The 14,337-nt window shown below is 45.2% G+C and overlaps 1 protein-coding gene across 3 annotated transcripts in view; it reads left to right on the top strand.

The window, feature by feature from the left end:
* Window positions 1–4,535: 4,535 nt before the first annotated feature.
* LOC118310683 (zinc finger protein GLIS1) overlaps window positions 4,536–14,337 on the top strand; it is a 42,934-nt gene continuing 33,132 nt past the window's right edge. For all 3 annotated transcript variants that reach the window (XM_035633842.2, XM_035633841.2, XM_035633840.2), the window contains exon 1: window positions 4,536–4,626. The gene's annotated coding sequence lies outside the window, so the exon portion shown is untranslated. The remainder of the gene's footprint in view (window positions 4,627–14,337) is intronic.

Here is a 14,337-nt window from a genome sequence, read left to right as displayed (position 1 = left end):
GCAGTCTTGTAAAGAAAAGTTAAAAATGTCACCGTAAACAACTTCTTTAAACTCACAAATGAATGTGATAATAATCCATTGACTATGCTTAAGGTAACATGATTTCAGAGCTTTTACGTGTTATTGAGTATTTTTTACAGTGTGGTATCAGTCACAACACTTAATATTTAATGTTTCATATGAAATAATATTGTGTCTGATTTGGGAAACAATGGTCATTGCTGTATTACCACATTCAGCCAGGAGAGGGTAGTGTTGTTATTTAAAAAAATGAATGCATGGCGATACTGGGGATGGTGTTGATATATTTTGACCTGACCAGTCCTGTAACAGGTTCATGAATATAACCCTATGAATATACGTGTGGATATGGCTTTAGCAGGTGAACTGATTCCTTAAAGAGATTGTTAAATTGGATTTAAGGCCAAAAGTTAAGGGGGCTTAACTGAAACTGCACCTCAATGTAATCCCAGTGTGGTCAGAGGAGCTGTCTAATCCAAACCCCTTTTCTTTCGGTTGCCTATCTTCCGTTATTGATGCACCTGAGCCTTTCCTGACGCGTCTCTTTGCGTCGTGACCAGTTAAAATGCAGCAATATCTGCTAGAGACCTTTGATTACAGGTCGCATATATCTTTGAGCTGTGAGCTCAAGAAGGATTATACATACTCACAGTGTAGTAATTTATTTAGAGAGGCCTGGTGAAGTTAAAAAACAAACAATTCCCTTTTCAATTTGATATCATGAAACTGCCAAAATCTTCAATTTGCTTGTTTTGTCCAACCAACAGTCCAAAACACCCAAAATATTTACTTTACCTCCATATTTGACAGAGAAATGCTGCAAAAATCCTGTCATTTAAAAAGCTGGAACCAACAAATGCGTGAAATAATTCATCAATCATCAATATATCTGAGATTCATCATTCATCCAGGTCGTTGCTCTCCAACGGCATTGACTCAGGAGCAACTGGACTTGGTTGCGAATTCTTAACCAGGTCCAGTTGCTCCTGATCCGACGTCCTTGGATAATCGTCAATACAGCTGGTGATTCATTTTCTTTTGACTGAATATTCCTTGCATTTCTACTATTCAGCACAACACACACGCACACACACACACACGCACACACACATTCGATTTTATTCGTATACAAATTCAAATCAGACAAACCTTTATTTTTGTCAAACGTCATATTAAAAACAATGGCTGTATGAGTGTATTCATCATTAGAATCATTGTTTCCATTGACACGTTTATTTGTGTTCATTTGAGTTGATCTCAAGACCTTCTGATGCGTCACAGTGGGACGGGCGCAGATGTAGCCAATAAAGTTAATGGCGGCCGAAATTGCCCTCAGCGGCGTCGGCTTCAGGGGTCCTGCTTTTGTTCACGCTGCCTCACAGTGTCACACTGTCAGGTCTCACTGGGACACTTGGAAAGAACAGAGCCATTGTTAATGTTATTAGTAACAACTGTTCTTTCCCTACTGTGACAAGATGAAATGTCTGCAGTGCGAAAAAAGAAAGAAAGAAAGAAAGAAAGAAAGAAAGAAGGAAGATAATTTCCGAATGACTTTACTGCACCTGAGGAGGGAGAGAGACAGGATGGCAACGGAGAGAAACCAGCACCAGCTGTTCTCTGTTTCCAGTCAGGAGATAAAACTTCCTCTACAATGTCTCAATTTTTCACGGTGAATACGTTCTTTTGTGAATTGTTTTTCGCCCCATCTGGTTGTGTTTTACGGCACCGTCCCAGAGGACTTGTTTACAGCTCTTTGCATCATCTCGGGAATCGGGAGTCCAACTCAGTCTCTCCGTTTCGCCCGGTCTAATCAGATACGCAGATGAAAGGTTCCCTCTGTTTGTTTGCCTCCTTTGTGTATTTCTGTTCACCTCAACAGCGCCAGGTCGGGGCCAGGAGTTTGACAGGTTGTCATGCGGCGAGTCCAAGTCGTGATGTGATTTGTGCAAATGTGGAAATAACAGGGATTATGTTTTACAAATGTCAGTGCACACGTTGATGGGAGGGCAAGTATTAATTGCAGCGATACAATGGGAAATTCTGCAAAACCAAAAGAATCAGCAAAAGGTCAATACTGAGCAATTCCGCGGAGAAAATTATAGAGCTACCATTGGAAATGAAAACACCGTCAAGTGAAAGAGGACCCAAGTGAACCCACTATTAAGTACTAAAGACGCTGTCAGTTATTATGTCGGAAAATTATTAAATCATAGGGGAGAAGCAGCTACAACCGTTATGTTATACATTCGTCAGACTTTTTTTGTTGCTGCTGCTGCTGCATACATTTGGAGCAAATCGGAGGTTCATTGTCTCATTAAAGGACACGTCAATATGTGGCGAGCAGCTTTGATTGATGACGGACTCACTCTTTGCACTGACCTCCACACGTGACCTTTATTTCAACACGGCCTAAGAAGGAAAATGAATGTGGTGCCATTAAAAATGGATCAAATCGAAGAAGTAAATAACATGTAAATCTGACACAGAAGATTAATAGCCTATTATGAGTTCTCATAAATATTGATAAATAGGGGGATCATAACCAGAGTCACACGTAGGCCTGAGTTTGCGAATCATGGTTTGAGTTTGTAAAACAATGCGAACCACTTGAATTACACTTTAAGGGCAGAATGAAATAAATCCAATAGAACAAATTGAGTAAACACACAGTTGTGGCTTCGTGGCCTGAAGGGAGCCTTAATGAACTCATTGATGCAAACTGATTCTAATAGAATATAATACTGCAAACAGGTCAAACTTTAACTGTATTAACTGTAAGTCTTTAAAAGTCAAAATTGATCATAAACGTGTTGTTGGTGAAATGATGACATTACAAACAGATGTTAGTAGATAATGTTAAAGTAAGGATAAGGTAGGTCAAAGTGTTTTGACCTTAGTTTACACTCACTCAGTGTTGGGCAGTTTAATGTCTATTCTGTATAATAGCTCGTACATTGATCACTTGTTTTGTATATGATGGGGCGGCACGGTGGTACAGTGGTTGCCTCACAGCAAGAACGTTCTTGGTTCGAAATACAGTTTGTACCTATACAAACTGTTATACTTTCCTGTATAACAGTAAAACTACACCTGCTAGTGGTAATGTGAGAATAACCACCACTAGAGCGTGTGTGTGTGTGTGTGTGTGTGTGTGTGTGTGTGTGTGTGTGTGTGTGTATGTGTGTGTGTAACACAAACAGGTGGTGTTGGAATCAAACAGTTCTTGTGAGGTCATTTCATTCCTCCAAACTGTTTGCATTTTGTTGCAGTCCATGCCCTGTGAGTATTGAGAACATCAATCTTCATTTTTGCAGATTTGCAGGTGGCCATTTATTAGTTTATTAAGTTTTTATTTAAAGGAAAAAATGACGCTATGTTTATAGTGGGTTGTAGCCTTTCAGTATATCATTTTTTCTGATGTTTTCTGTGTGTTACCTGCTGAACACAGGCAACTCGATGAAACCTTTTTTTTTTTCAACGAATGAGCTCAGTTTAAACTGTAACAATTCGGATCTTTTGGAGGATGGATGACCTCAGTGGATCAGAGCTGCACAAACTCAGAGCAGCTCGTCTCCCACCAACAGTCACGCCACGGTCGAAGTCACTGAAGATCACATGCGAACAACAGCTCCTGATCATGATTTCATGCACTGCACTGCTGCCACACGATCGGCTCATCAGATAACTGCACAAACCAGCAGCTGTACATTCATGGGTTTCGATAGATAGATAGATAGATACTGTACATATAGTGATAGATAGATGTATACTGTACATAGATAGATGATAGATAGATACTGTACAGATAGATAGATAGATATATACTGTACATTGATAGATAGATAGATAGATAGATACTGTATGAAGATAGATAGATCGATGGCTAGATGAATAATGTACATATAGAGATAGATGGATAGATGATAGATGGATACTGTACATATAGAGATAGATAGCTAGATGTATACTGTACATAGATAGATGATAGATACTTTACATAGATTTAAAAAATGGATACTGTACAATTATAGATGGATAGATAGATAGATACAGTACATAGATATATAGATAGTGTAAATAGATAGATGATAGATAGATACAGTACATTGATATATAGATAGTGTAAATTGATAGATGATAGATAGATACAGTACATAGATGGATATATACTGTACATAAATATATAGATACTGTACATATATAGATATATAGTACATAGATAGATGGATATATACTGTACAGATAGATAGATACTGTACATATAGATAGAGTGATACTTTAGTTAGATAGATGCATTTGCCAAAACGTGACCAAAGTTCTGCAGAACCCACCCTCTCTAAGTAAAAACACATAATTCACACTCATAAAAAAAAAGAAGCGGCACTATGACTGTAAGAGCCACAGACTCTCAGTGGAGTCAAACGTGTGTAACCTGCCACACACTCACTCTCATTCTGTGTCAGTGAGAAAAGGGGGGCGCGCGCGCGCGCGTGCACGCGCACCAGTTGCGGACGCAGCCAGTGGAGCTCGCGCTGCGCAGACGGTGGGAGGCAGCGCGAGGCGAGGACGTGCGGACGAGCGTGAGCCATGACGGGACACAGGACGGTAAGAGCAGCTCCCGGTGTCACTGTCTGCCGTGTGTGTGTGTGTGTGTGTGTGTGTCTGTGTGTGTGTGTGTGTGCGTGTTGCTTCTTCAATGTCTGATTTAACCTGCACAAACAACAATGACCTGCAGTGATGATGGACAGGTCACCGTGGGATCTGTGCCGTGTTGTAGATATGGAAGAGTCTCCCTAATGCACACTCAATAATCTTATTAATCAGCTGTATCGACACCAAGTCTGACGAAATTGACAGTTTTTTTTTGTCTTTTCTCTAGACAATGATATAACACATGACACATCGCCGTACTGTACATGTGTCTGTAAGTACAGTGACAGGGGGACGCTGTGCGGCGGAGGGCAGCGCAGGACGATGCCTGACTTTGTCGAGAGCTTGTGGCAAAGGAAGACTTATTGACAACTTGTGTGGAGGAATGCCCCCAGTTCACCTCTGCATCTTGTGTTGCACAACATAACTTGTATTTATTGTGCAACCATGGGTTTTTAGGGAAAGGGCAATTAAACGGACACGCTGCCATACTGCAGTGAACTCTGACCCAAATGGTTTCCCTGTGATATGTCGTCCCCCCCCCCACCACCATCTTATTGCTTGTGGGACTCTTCCTTTCCACTCCTCTTGCAGTCCACTGATTTATGTAATGTGGCTGGAATGAGAAGTGCTGCGCAGGGGGTGGAAATCTGGCCCGGTGCGAGTCAAACAGATGAGGAGGCTTGTTTTAATCATTAGTCTCATGGTATCACTGACACGGAGCTTGTGCTGGGGAATCAGGCTTTATGGTCGCAGGCATCGGCCCGAGTTCCCCATTGCACAGAGGTGTGTGTTGTGTGTGTGTGTGTGTGTGTGTGTGTGTGTGTGTGTGCAGGCAGGGTTGGATCACAGCTAATTTTATTACTTACCCAATTTAATCTCATATATATGTGGCATTCTGGAGCAGCAATAAATACCCTTTTTGTGCTGTTTCCCAGAAAGCACAAAATCACCCGAATATGCCACTGGGAGCTCGATCGGGGTTTGTTGATCAATACCGATGACTCAGCGATTATTTTAACAGATGCTCGGGGCTTGTTTGTTCAAGTGCTCGGATGGAGCACGATGGCGCTTGCGAGCGGGAGACGGCGGCGAGCCAGGATTCGTTTCGCCCCCGGAATATTGTTTGCGCTGGCAGTGACGCGTCCGCCTCGATTTCGCACCAGGGGGAGAAAATAATAAAAGAGCGTTTTTAAAATTGCAGAGGGCTGTTTCCCCCCATCGCTTGACTCTTCAGAATGTAAACAACTGTTTCAGAAGATGTCATTGGGTTACAAGTGGAGGTTTGAACCCCCCCCCGAAACGCTGGATCCATTTGTTCTGCTCCAGGCGTGACATTACTTGTCATTAGTCTGCTGGATGCTGCAGAACATGTATATTCTGCATGAGGCAACTAAATGAATAAACAAAACCAATCAAGGCACACACAAGGGTGGAAGGAGGTTGTGCTGCAGGCAAAGAAACTGTTCTCTTCTTCTTCTGAGGAATACAAATTGTTACAACTCTCCCGTCAAGCTTGACAGTTCATTTTCTCCACCTCGGAAACGAGGGTGACGAGGGGACACCCGAGTCAGGGGTCCGCTCGCCTGAGCTCTCAGTCACGTCACATGGACTTCACCAGTGCGTTCGCTTCGCGTCAGTGTCGGCTCGGAGGTGACAGTTCATTCTTGGCCTCGGAAAACGGCAGCTGGATCTTTATTTCTGCTTTTTTTTTCTTTTTTTTATCTCGACAGCAACCTTAATAATAGTAGTTTGACCCCCAAAAATTCTTCCAACTGCATCTCTTGGCCTTCGTCAGCAAACTCAGTCTGGCATGTTTGAACAAATTTGCCCTTGACCAGTCATTGTACTATTCCGTCAGACCATTATCACAACTATATATCCTGACTTCGCCTCTCCCTGGAACAAAAGGAGAGAAAAATCCTTTGGCCGAGGTGAACAAGGTGGCAAATCACTATAGAATTGCACAAACGAACGTCTCTGCTCCACTTTCTCCTTTCGGAAAACGTCTGAGGCACTTTGTGTGAAATGTGCTTGCTCGCTGTCTTTGCGGAGAGCCTGGATGAGGAGCTCGGCACCGGCCCCGTCCGACCGGCGGCCGGTTAGCTTAGCACAAAGACTGGGAACAGGTGGAGACCGCTAGCCTGGCTCTGTCCGCCGTCTCGCACGAGACACTTGGCTGAAAGCAGCTGTTGGAAACACCTGCCCGTCGGTCCGGAGCGTCTCTTGTCGACTTTCCGGTCCATTTGATTAAAAGTCAAGCGGCACACTCATTACTGCAGTTCCCTCCGGTGGCCAACAGGGGTCGTGTGGAGTCATATTCCTTGTGGCTAATGCCTCTTTAATACTCGTGCTTACATGACGCAGGGTTCGATGACCTAATGTGTTTAATCGAAGGTTCAAAGTCATTGAGAAACTGATCATGTGGGACGCATTAGTGTTAGATTTGCTTTCTCTTACGTAAATATTTGTGACCGCGTCTCCGAAAAAAACCCCAACCCCAAACAGCCCTGAGTCTGAATTTGTCACATCCGATCTCCTCTCAGAGCCGCTGTTCTACTACAGCCGTGTTCATAGCAAGATGACGAAACGGTTCCGCCCCCTCTTGTTTTTCTCTCAGCCTCCGGGTCGGCGCACATCCCTCTCCCGTGGACGCGAGCAGCGATTGCCCTGCCGCGAGCAGAGCTCGCTTTTTTGGGGGTTTTGGTGGTGGAAATGTTATTCCTGGCCAGACGCGCAAGCGCTCTTTTGCAACACCGAGGGTGACACAGCTGGGTAACGTGACCCCGCTGCGAGCATCCGAGGTAACGGTTTCAACATTGTTTCTGCTGCGTATCGTATGGCCCGACGGGCGCCGCGGGCCAAAGTCTTTTTAAATCAAGATTACTTGGGGAATTATTACGACTCCCAGAACCTTTTTTTTCTTTCTCGGCACAGGCCGGCGCATTAGTGGGATTATGGAAGTTCCAGTTAATACGTGGAGGGGCAGTTTATCGCTACACGATGATCATACACTCCAGATTCTTCCTTGGGGGTCATTCTCACAATACATGAATGGAAAACAAATGTGTGTGTGCATGTGTGTGTGTGTGTGTGTGTGTGTGTGTGTGTTTGGCTTCGATTTCGAATCCATATTTAGTTTCAGGCGAACCCTTTTTTCTTCTTCTCGGTTGCGTGATTCCTTGATTTAGTGTTGGATTCTCATCATGTCCTTCAATTACAGTAACAATACCACAAAGTGAAAAAATGAGAAATTACAAGTTTGAGTCCTGTAAGTGAAAAAGTGTAGGAAGCCATTATGAAGCATGGCCTGTATTCACAGTGTTATTCGGTTGTTACATGCGCGTTGGGTTCGATGCCGCAGGCCGTGAAGGTGATGCTGACGCTAGCTGTGTCCCAATAAGGCCACGCCTTCGTAGACCTCATAGGCCGTGGGGGTCCGATCAATGGAGGATTTCTCACTGGTCACCAGCTTGTCCTAGACCTACAGATGCGTCTTCAACTAGCAGTGCGGCCGTCTGATCCCTTGGTGTTTCAACACTTGTGCCGTAGCTGTTTCATTGACTTGAAGCCTGATACTTTAAAAACGTCCACCTCGGACTCTGTCTCGTCTTCAGTGTTTTGCCGCCATGTTCTCTTTTTGAAAAAAGCGACTCATCACATCGCTATCAATAAACCCTGGGATCGGTTGGCCTCGTAAAGGATCCACCCTTTGCATCCTTCATTGCTCGGGAACGTAAGGACGCATTTGAAGGAGCCTTCGAAATAGGACAGCCTAGTTGTCCCGCCATTAGTTGTCAAATGCGCCCTCCGCAGGATCTAAGTAAATGTCTTTATGGAGACATTTAGCCTCTGCACTGATGGTGTACATGTGGAGATGAGTGTGATAATATGTCTGTGTTGTTTTTTTAGATGGTTCCGTTGTCCCCAAGTGGCCAAAGATCCATTTGTCCTGAAGCTCTTTTCCATTTAGTCCAGGGGGGGGGCAGCAGTGTCATGCTGCATGGAGAGATGGTTTTTCCACAATCTGGCAACGCAAAAGTTGTTCTTATGAACTGCTTCTCGCAGATCTATTGGGCATTTAGTCAACGACTTGGTAAACATCAGCATAGACACAGATATAGACAGATATATTTCATCCACCTGATTAATGTAAGGTAAAAAAAAGAACTGCTGAGAACTGAGCCACAAAATGAAAGTGGTGAGCGGGAAATCCAGAACAATGATCCGAAATAGACCGAGATAGAGTCGAGGGGAACTTCAGAGCTGCTCACAGTATATTCCAGCGCTGGTTGATCACGCGGCCATTTCATCCATTTGTGAAAATAATGAAAAAACTGAATAGTTCATCTTAAAAATAGAACCAAAAAAACAGCAACAAACAAACCGCACCGTTGCAGGTTAAGACAGTCGGACGACCTCCTCACTCAGTTGAATCCAGCTTGATCAAACTTGATCTTTTTTCTCTCCAAATGGGGACACAAGGCTTTTATAAAGGAGAACACAATAAAGCTAATTCTTTTATTTCCCATGAGGTCCTCACCGGGAGGTTGGAGTCGCAGCAGCCAGGGAGCAGAGAGTTCGATCAAATCAATACAACATCGATAACCAATGTATAGCGCAGCAAAGTAGATGTCAAAGCACATCATTAATTCTAATTACATGTACTTAGTTCTTCCAGGGCAAACAGCCGCAGCCAGTAGCAAACGTCATGTGCTGCTGCTTTTGCGTCAGTTTGTCTTGGGACGCGCGCGGCGAGGAGAGCGGCCCGACTCAATGTGGAGGGAGTCGCTGTTATAAAGTTTTAAATATTATTCCTGGGAGTCACCTAAGACTAACACGCAAGCATAACAAATACAGCAGCGAAATTAAAGTGATCTGTCAAGATTAATGACGGTACGCGGAATTGCACACACACACACACACACACACACTGCTGTCTCCTCGTTCCGTGCGTTCCCGGGGGGGTGTGTGTGTGTGTGTGTGTGTGTGGGGGGGGGGGGTTACCAATTTGCATTTCAAAGTTTTAAGGACGAGGGAGAGAAATATCAAAGCGAGGACTTTCAAAGGGGTCCGCGGGCCCTGCTGGAGACACGGGGAGTGATGTCGAACACGGACCCAAATGTGAGTTCTTTCACTGATTGTTGGTCCGGGGGAGCGGAGAGTGGTTTTTTGGCACGAACGCATGTTGTAAAGTTACGATTGCAACCCGGCGCCAGCTGTGCGTTTCCAGAACAATTTTTTTTAATAAGCTTCCCCCCCCCCCCCTTTTTCTTTCTTATTGTACCGTCTTGGCTTCAGTCGCTCCCGCCTCTCGTCCCGCATGCAATTTTGCAGTTGGCTTCCAAAAGTTTCACTGTCCTGTGGAGAAAGCTATTGTTATTTGTTAGCTGTGGTCTGGCACACAGCAATCCGGGCTATGGTACAACCGATGGAGCCTCAGTGGACCTCTCTGACTCTTTTTGGGGTTTTTTTTACACATCCTCCAGCATCTCTGTACAAATTACTACGTCGCGGATAAGAAAACACATGCACCTGTGGCGGTTATGCTGTCTGTAACACAACTGAGAATGGTTTTTTTTTCCCCACATACTGTCATCAAGCTGTGCAGCGTTCACTGGGAAGTTTCCGAACATTACATCAACCACAGCTTTTTTTTTTTTTTCAAGTCTTCATTATTTCCCGAGTGTAAGTTAAAGGTGAACAGCCATTTAGAGGGAGAGTCAGCGATGCCGGAGAAAGACAAACAATCACACCCTCCCTCTCGCATGCGCGTTGCCATGGTGATTCACTGATCTCAATAAGTGGGGGAGTTCAATGAAACAGCGAAAAAACAGATCTTCTCGGCCATCTCTCCTTCATGACAATGCGTCGGAATTAGCTGAAATGTCTGGTTGAGTTGTTCAGGGCTGTGTACGAAAAACGGAATTTTTTTTCTTTGGCCGCACACTCAGAACGGAGAGCTAGTGGCCGTGAGAAAGATATGAGCAGAATTTGACAAAACTGGATTACGACTGCTTTACCTTTAAAGCCGCAGCGTGTCATTTTTTTCTGGCGCCATCTGGTGGTAAAGTTGCAAACCGCAACCCACCGAGCGACCGACGGGGGACACTTTACGGCGGCGCACCGCTGATTCCATTTCCGGTCTCCGGCGGCGTCTGAAAATCCAACGCGAACACGTTCTGTGCACCAGCCGTATTCAACGCGACGTAGCAAACACGGAGGTCGGGTCCACCTCATGTAACCATATTTAGCCCATTCAGAGTTGACGAAAAAACATAAATATTACACGTATATGAAGACATAGCTATGGACAATATGTTCAATTCCTGTGAATGAGTTCTTCTGAATACTGCACACTGTAGCTGTAATACAAACCCTTCACACTGAAGTGCGTGTCGGACGGTCAGTTTGCTCCAGAAACAAACTCCTCACCACCATTTCTGCAACTTTCTGAAACTGACAAGCCGACGCTCCCCACCCACTGCAGACTTCTCCCCGTCAGCCTTGTTTGTCGACATTATTCACACATCTATTTCTGTCACTTTCTTCTGCAACCCTATAATGTTTTGTTTCTTTCGAGGAGGCGGCTGCCGAAAATACGCTCCGCTATCGCCACATTTAGGACAACTCGCGCCCCCCCCCCGCCTCCTCTGCTTTTCGCTCCTTTCCGCCGTGGCCGCATGCGGAGCAACGACAAACACTGTTTGATCTCCGGTGTGGTCAGACACCACGTCTGGCAAACCAGTTCTGACCGAGCACAAACCAACGCTGAGAACGGATCACCGTGTGACTGAGTTGCGACGCAGGGCCGGCGGAAAAAAACCCAACAACAACATCATCAAGGCCCGACTTTGGTGTTCGCGTCGCAGATCTCAGACGAAAGAACGCTTGAATTGACTTCCAGCAGCAACGGAATGAGTTCATATCCTCCAGTAACACCAAAATATGCGATAATGGACCCGATGCGGCTGAGTCACCGTGCAACAGGAAACGGGATAGCCGCCCAATCTCAGACAATCTCAAACGTTAAAATCCATCCAAGAGGCGATGGAGACAGATTTAAATCTGAGCGCTGGAACCCCTTCTGGAGGTGGGTCCGGCCTCTTTCTATTCCAGATGTTGAAAAGGTTTACACGCAGTGTCACGACGCTGTCCCTGTGTCGGCCGTCTGTAGAAACAGGCCCCGTCTGATCTTGCTGACGCATCTTTTTAGTCATACGCGGATTCTCACAGCTGCCGCGGTGTGTATCTGATCCCCGATCAGTTCAAACCCTTTCATGTTCCGTGAGTTGGAGTCTGTGAAGATGATTGAGCTTTTGTTGGAGTCAGAGTCAATGAATCAGATCGGATCGGCTCACGTGTTTGTCATAGTTTTACGGGTGCGGCTGTTGGCGAACGCCGGCGTTAGACGTTAATGTTGTAACTGCACTCCGAGAAGAAAAGTGAGGAAGTTATTCCTCTTCTGGTAGTTATCAAACAAGATGGCGGAAACCGAATATCTAGAATTCAGATTTCACCGACTCTCACAATCCCAGGAAGTTCCGCCGCGAGTGCCGACGGCTGGCCAAAGCCACGAGCCGTCAAAGGTCACGAGGGGCTTTGAGCGGGTTGTCTGGAGAGCAGAGAGGCCTCTTTGGTGGCCTCTTCAATCTATGGCGATATAGATGCAATGATGTAAAAATATAAAGTTAAAAAAATGAATTCTTACATGTACTATATTCATTTTAAAGACTATTGCTTCCCTATACAATGTTGTCAAATCTATTCAAATCTGCATAACTCGATGGGCAGAGGTGAGATTTTGTCCATCTATGTGGTCAGAGGCTGTAATATTGTTTTAATTATATGAAATAGTTATTTGTTCAGCCAACAGGATCACTTAGATCATCATACTAATGACAAATTTCCCTTTTAATACCAGTTTCTTTCCCCCAGCCCATGTCGTGGCCCTGTTTACTCAACGTCTGCTCGCTGTGCACGCGGCCCGGTTTTCCCGTGACATCATGTGGGACGAGCGCCGCGCGAAAGGGCTGGAAAGTGCTGCTTCATATATTCTTGACTAATCTCACTGGCCGAGATGCGAAATGAGTCACCGAAACGCAGACTATAAAAAGACCCACTAGATGTAAAACATAATCCGTTTTCAAAAGGTTTCCCCCGCACCGAATACCACCCACAAGTTGTTTGGAAAGACACGTCGCAGTCAGCCGGTACACCCACCGCACGGGACTCGGTCGGCCGGGCCAAGAGTTTTAACAGGCGTCCAGAGGAGCGGCTCCTGTTTCAAGGCGCTGGCAGGAGCGGTCGAGTCCAAGCGGAGCCTATAGGCCGGCCGCTGGCCGCTCCCGGCTGTATCTGGTGCACGGGGCCCCGCTCACACCGTCTTGTGGTTTGGACGGAGCCGCTGTCATTTCACTGGAATTTCCTGCCATCTGCACGCAGCCAGAGTTTCTCACAGACTCGCACCTGCTTGTAAATGTTCAGGTCTGCCAGGAGGAGCGTATAGGTAGCTTTCAGGAGTAATGAAATGAAAACGGGTCTCTTGACTGGGTGGGAGATGTGATTCGCCCGGACAAACCTTTAGCCGGCGATGAGACGGAGAGATGAGATTGTGTTGAGGTTTCAAACGCCGGCCTGCTTACATCTTCCTCTGGCTCTCGCAAGTCACCGACTGCGCCTCGCATGGTGAGAGACCGTAACAGTGACAGTAGATAGAACTTCGGATTGGTGGGATTTCAGCAAAAGAAATTCAACAAGCAAGTTGTATTATACATTTTTTAAATGGTTCATCCGTCCATCCATCCCTTTTCTGCTGCAGCCAGGGCCTGGCGATACTGTATATTGTATAAAGTTCAGAAGTAACATATGAATGTCAGCATTGCCTCTCTGACTGTGTCAATTATGATAAAAAAAAATGTTGTTGCATATCAGAGATGCGTCGTGTGTACAAAGCAGTTTACTGTTGTGCACTTGGTCCAGGTAGAGCTAGTTTGAACTGGTTTATTTTAGTTTTGTGTCATTTAATCTAATTTAAATTTATCACACGTCATGTTTCACATGTCAAATGTAAATCAGCAATGTATCGAGGAACTACAATATATCTCAAGTGAATGTAAACGCTTCAATATTTTTCCTTTTAATGTAAAGCAGAAGTATAATGAAGGCAAAATATTCAAGTACAGTACCTGCGCTGTTGCATGTCCTGTCAGTTCTCCGCGTACAGTGTGTGTGTGTGTGTGTGTGTGTGTGTGAAGAGAAACCTAAACACAGCTCATAACAAGTTTATAGAAAATGGAAAATGTCCATTTTTATCGGCGGATCCATCCAGTAACAATAAACACTGTCAGCTGCTGTTAGTTTGGAGATGAAGTAGTTTGTACTTGGGAGTATCGACTGTCTCAATAGAGGGAGAGCCCCGGGAGCATCGCCGCGTCGGACGTTGGATAGCGGGAGGAAACCTCACCCTGAAGGGCTGAAATGCCCGAATTTGTGGTTCCCAAAAAGCGCGTTCCTTACGGTGTGTGCAACATGACTCTGTGTTTCTCACCTGCTCCCACTGAGTTCACTTCGACCCGAACCGCCTGAAAAACCCGGAGAAAGTGCCAGAGGATTTTTTTTCAGAGCTTCAATCACGCAAGCACCTACGGTATTATGACATAGCCG

This window comes from Scophthalmus maximus, chromosome 5 (genome assembly GCF_022379125.1).
Source record: "Scophthalmus maximus strain ysfricsl-2021 chromosome 5, ASM2237912v1, whole genome shotgun sequence".
Taxonomy (NCBI): Eukaryota; Metazoa; Chordata; class Actinopteri; order Pleuronectiformes; family Scophthalmidae; genus Scophthalmus; species Scophthalmus maximus.
This window is presented reverse-complemented; position numbering and strand designations above follow the sequence as displayed.